This window comes from Gracilinanus agilis, chromosome 3 (assembly GCF_016433145.1).
Source record: "Gracilinanus agilis isolate LMUSP501 chromosome 3, AgileGrace, whole genome shotgun sequence".
Taxonomy (NCBI): Eukaryota; Metazoa; Chordata; class Mammalia; order Didelphimorphia; family Didelphidae; genus Gracilinanus; species Gracilinanus agilis.
Genome location: NC_058132.1, coordinates 252,428,315 through 252,434,126, shown reverse-complemented (window position 1 = coordinate 252,434,126; position 5,812 = coordinate 252,428,315).

Here is a 5,812-nt window from a genome sequence, read left to right as displayed (position 1 = left end):
TTGTGATAACAGTATGAGATACTATAGGTATTTGTGTGTATGTGTGTACCTATGATTTCATTGTTCTAAGGGGCTCCTGTGTGAGGAAATTCTCTTTACCAACCATCAGTATAATAATCTGTATCATTACTTATTATATAGATCATTATGCCCGTAGAATTTTGGCTATAATAATCCTCATTTTATAGGTGAGAAAACCAAGACTTGGCAGGAAATGGGTTGCCAAAAGATACCCAGGTACTAAATGTTAAAGCCAGGATTCCAAGTCAGAACTGACTCCAGTTCTACTATTCTATCCATTATATCACATAGGTTATTATGTGGATGAAAAAATAGAAAGCCACTGAACACAAGTTATAAGGACCTAAAGAAGCTTTGAGTCTATTCTCCCAGTGAGGAAATTTAAGTCTAGAAAGAGTTCTCATTGTCATGCAAAATAACATAATGGGAGAGAAAGGAGAGACCCAGTTCTTATGATTCCTAATCTAGTCTTTCCTATGAAATAATTCACTTTATTTAAAAAATCTCATTATAACTAGGTTTGAACAGAGAACAGAAAGAGTGTGAAGTAAAACCAAATTAGGATGCTACTTCTGTCAGTCCCTCTGAAAAAGTATTCCCTAATAATACACTGATCACCCCCCCCCAAATTCTTGTTCCTTGTAAAGTTAGTGCCGCCTCAACACCACAGTGAAGACCTTAGTTGTTCTGGAGTCATTTTTTGGATGTCAGTGCTCTCTCCCCCAAAAGAATATATGGAACTTAAGAACAGAGAATTGTTGAATACTTCTTTTGAATTTCCTCTAGCGTCTAACAAGGTGCCAGGCAAATCGTAGTGGATACTCAGTAAATAACTTGTTGATTGTTCAAGCAATTTATGTAGTGATAAACAGTGGAAAATATCAATATCATCAAGCCAAAGTTATTTACTCGGGAACATTAGCTGCATAATGTCTCACATAAATAATGCATCAGCTTGTACTCTTCTGGTACATTTAGGCTCAACTTGTGTTTTTCTCAAAACATTTTCCATTACTATTCCCCAATCCCTATCTTCAAAGACATTCAAAAGATAATGTGTGAGGAAAATATAAAATACCCACCTTATGCAAATATGTGTATATGATTTACATACTAATGATGCTAGGAAATTTTAGAACTATTTCATATCACATTTATGCCATCAGATCAGATAGTACGAATATAGAGATGCTATGTGAAAACATAAATAAAAAATAAGAATTAGGCTGGACTTTAAGTTCCATGAGGACAGGAATTACACTGAATAAATGAGTGAATATCGGGTCAAGCCAATAGTTATTAAGCCAGAATATTGGATCATTTCAGAGCAGTATTCTGTCTCTGACACGAATACCAAGGAATATTTTGTGAAAATACCTGGTTCTTTTTTGCTGGATCTCAGAGGTTAGGGATCTCCCCAAAAGATTGAATTTCCCTTAAGAGCCTATAACAGCTCTGTCATCCATTGAATTTGGCTCAATATTTTGAGAAACCATTCGTTTTACAGTGTTACCCTTCATAAAAACAACTAACCTTAAAGTAATTAGTCTTTCCTGTTATTCTAAATCTATCCTTCTCAGGGTCCAAATAGTTCTCCCTTGCTCTAATTATATCATGAGCCGAGTCTGTCTCTTGTGTTATGATGAGTTGGCTGCTATTTCAGGGGCTGAAATAAAAACCTTAGATTTATTGAATTTTATCTGAGATACAGCTAAATATGAGTGGAAAGGAATTAAGATAAAACCCCTTTTTATTAGATATGGTGGTCTTTTAGGAAGGAGACTACAGGTTTCATAAATTAGCCATACCTCCAAATATAAGGAAAAGATTAGTAAGTAATGGACTGTAAATGAAGTCAACAACAACAATAGAACTGTGAGATTTGCTATAATGCATCCTACATTGGAAATTGCATATAACTTGTGAGTTTGAGTCCTTTTCTCTTAAGCAATTACCTTAGCTTCATGGGATTATAGGTTTAGGGACCTCAAAGGCCATCTTAGTCCAACCACCTTATTTTGCAGGTGAGGAATCTGAAGCCCAAGAAATTTAGGAGAAATACCTAAGGCCCCACAGCTAATATGCATCATGGTAGAATTTAAACCTCGGTCTTCTGATTCCAGAGCTAGTGTTTTTCCCACTATATTTGCTGCTTCATGAGTAAACCATGAGTTTAGAAATTACAAGTACAAAAAGAAAGTAGATAGAATGGATGAGACCACATATATTAAGCACTTACTATGTGCCAGGTAGGATGCCATGATGGGCATCAGAGATAGACATTTATATAGTCTCTGATCTCAGAGAATTATAATCTAATAGGAAAATGACATATAGACAGGAAACTAAAGGTGAAAGGAAGAGTATATTGATTACAGGAGAGGTCCAGGTGGAGTTCTCTAAGAAGTTTGAGGAGAGAACTGGCTTTCAGCTCAGCAACATGAGGGTGATCAGGGGAAGGCTTTATGGAAGATGTGGCACTTGAACTAAGCCTTGCAGAAACAGAAAGTGGGGTGAAGCCAAAAAGGGCAGCTAGGTGGTATAGCGGATATGAGGAAGATCTGGGGTCAAATCTGTCCTCAGACCCTTGTTAGCTGTATGATCCTGGGCAGGTCACTTAACTCTTTTTGCCCCAATTTCCTCATCTGTAGAATAATGATGCTAAAGAAGGGAATGGAAATCACTCTAGTATCTTTGCCAAGAAAGTCTTAAATGGCGTCATCAAAAGTCTGTTCGGACAAATGACTGAACAACAAAGTTGAAAGAATATTGGATTTGAAGTCAGAGGTCCTGAGTTAGGGTCTCTATGTCATTTCTTGTACCTGTATGCATTTGGGCAAGTCATTTAACTTTTTCATGCCTTCCCTCTAATTTCCTCTGAAAATTAACGTGTTTGACTTTTGAGGTCCAGCTTAATGACTTTTTAAGGTCTTATCCAGCTATAAATCTCTTATTCTATTATGCTCTTAATAGAGACAGAAAAGAAAAGATACAAATGGGGAGGGAGGCAGAAAACAGTTCAGTTGAATTGAAATATAGAAGAGATTTAAGAGGCTATAGATTGTAATAAGATTGTGAAGAGCTTCAAATCCTAGTCTAAAGATAACTTAATTATATTATAACTTATAATTATAAAGTTATAATTATAACTTAATCAGTAGTGAGCCATCTAAGGTTTTCAGAGGAATGATAAAAACAGAGCTCTCTATTTGGAGCATTAGATTTTTTTCAATTTGCCACATTTCATTTTCTCTCTTTCCTACCTCTCCATGCCCCTCCCAAATGAAAAAAAAAAAGGAAAACAAAACCCTTGTAACAAATGTGCATAATTAAAGAAAAATAAATACCCAGATTAGCCGTGTCCAAAAAATATATACAATATCTCTTATTCTGCACTCTGAATCTGTTACTTCTCTGTGAAAAGTCTAGGAATATGTTTCATCATCATAACTCCTTTGAAATCATAATTGGTTCTTAAGTCTTTTGAAGTTGCTTGTTCTGGCATATTTTGGTTATTGATAAATTATTTTCCTGGTTCTGCTCACTTCATTCTGCCTCTGTTCATACAAGTTTCTCTGAAGTCATCCCTTTCATCATTTCTTACAGCATAATATTCCATCACTTTTATATGCCATAATTTGTTCAGCCATTCCTCAATTGATAAATATACCCTTAGTTTCCCATTCTTAGCCTTCATAAAAATCTGTTATAAATATTTTTGCACATGTGGGTTCTTTTCCTCTTTCTTTGATATTTCTTGGGAGTGAGGTGGGGAAGGGAGGAGAGACCTAGTCATGGTATTGCAAGGCCAAGGGTATATGCAAGGCATGATAGTTTAATAATTTGGTAGGTATAGTTCCAAATTGCTTCCTAGTATGGCTAAATCAATTCATACCTCCACAAATAGTGCATTAATGTACCCATTTTCCCCCACAGATCCTTTACCAATTATCATGTTCCTTCTTTTTAAGATGATACCTGAAAGTTATTTTAATATGTGTAGGGTTGTAATGTGAAGTGTAATAAATTAGAGAAAGAACTATCAGTTGAGAAACTATTATAATAGCCCAAAAGAAAAATAAAATACCCTGGGTTATGTTAATTATAATGGAAATAGAATGAGGAGGACAGATGCAAGAGACACTATGAAGTCTTTGTTTGTTTGTTTGTTTGTTTGTTTGTTTTTAATGGATAGCTAGGGAATATCCAGAAACCACAGAGTGATAACAAAGAGCCAGGAAGAATGGGTACATGAGGCAAACCTCATTTCATATGTTGACTGAGTTACAAGACTGGGTGATCAGGCAAATGCTATATAGACTCTGTTTACCTATATTTTAGCAAACTTTTAACAAAGTTTAGAGTATTTTATCACTGTTTCCTCAGTACCCAATATGGTATTTTTACATAGGAAGACATTCACAAATTCTTGTTGACAGGACTGGATCTTGCCTTTGTAGAAAAGATGGAGAAATGACGACACAGCAATAATCATTACATTAAAAATATTACATTACATTAAAAATATCCTTAGAAAGGTTAAGATATGAATCAACCCAAAGAATGGTCGTTAGTAGTTTGATGTCAGCTTGGAAAGAGATCTCTGGAGGATCATCCCAGAGATCTGTATATGGTCCCATATTGTTAAACATTTTTATCATTAACTTCACTAAAGGCATAGATATCATACTTACCCAGTCTGCTAGTAACACAGAAGATCCAGAAAGATAGAACCTCCCTCCAAAAAAAAAAAAAACTCCAAAAAAAGACCAACTCTAAGAAGATAAAATTTAGTGAGGATATATTTAAAGTTTTAGATTTGAGTTCAAAAATTTAATTTCACAAGTACAAGATGGAGCAGTTGTGCTTAACACTTCATTTCAAAAAAATTCTTGGAGTTTTATAGTTGACTTTAAGCTCAATATAAATTAAATGTAATATGGTAGCAGAATAAGCTAATGTGGTTGTAAATTACTTTAAGAGAAACCTTAGGTGTAGATCTAGAATAGGAAAGGACCTCAGAAATTGTCTTGTGCAATTTCCTCGTTTTCAAGATGAAGAAACTGAGGCCTGGAGAGGTTAAGTAATTTGTCTGACTGGGCAAATCATAGCTAGTGCTTTTTGTAATTTAGTTTATGGTTTCACATTTTAGGAAGTACATGGATAAGCTGGATGGGGAACAATATGGCATAACAAGGATAGTGAAATACTTTGAGTTCATGCTTTATGATGATTAATTGTAAGAACAGAGAATCTTTAGCCTAGAGAAATCAAGACTTAGGGAAGCCTGATAACTTTCCTTTTTAAAAAATGTTTTTCCCTCTTTTAAAAAATATTTTTTAATTTTTCCCAATTACACATAATAACAATTTTAATATTTGTTTTCTAAAATTTTGAGTTCCAAATTCTGTCTTTCCATCTATCTCTCTCCCCTCCCCCTCCCTGAGATGGCAAGAACTTGATCTAGGTTATACATGTGTGATTACACAAAACATATCTCCACATTAGTTGTGCTGTGGAAGAAGGCTCATAAAATAAAAACCAGAAAAGTGAAAAAAATAAAGTGAAAAGTAGTATACTTTAAGTCAGTCTTGGGTTCAAATATGATCTCAGACACTTTCTAACTGTGTTCCCCTGGGCAAGTAAGTCACTTAACCCCAATTGCCTAGCTTTTACCACTCCTTTGCTTTAGAATTGATGCATAGATATTTAGTATTGATTCTAAGTCAGAAGGTAAATATTATAAGGGAAAGAAAGAAAGAAGGAAAGAAAGAAAGAAAGAAAGAAAGAA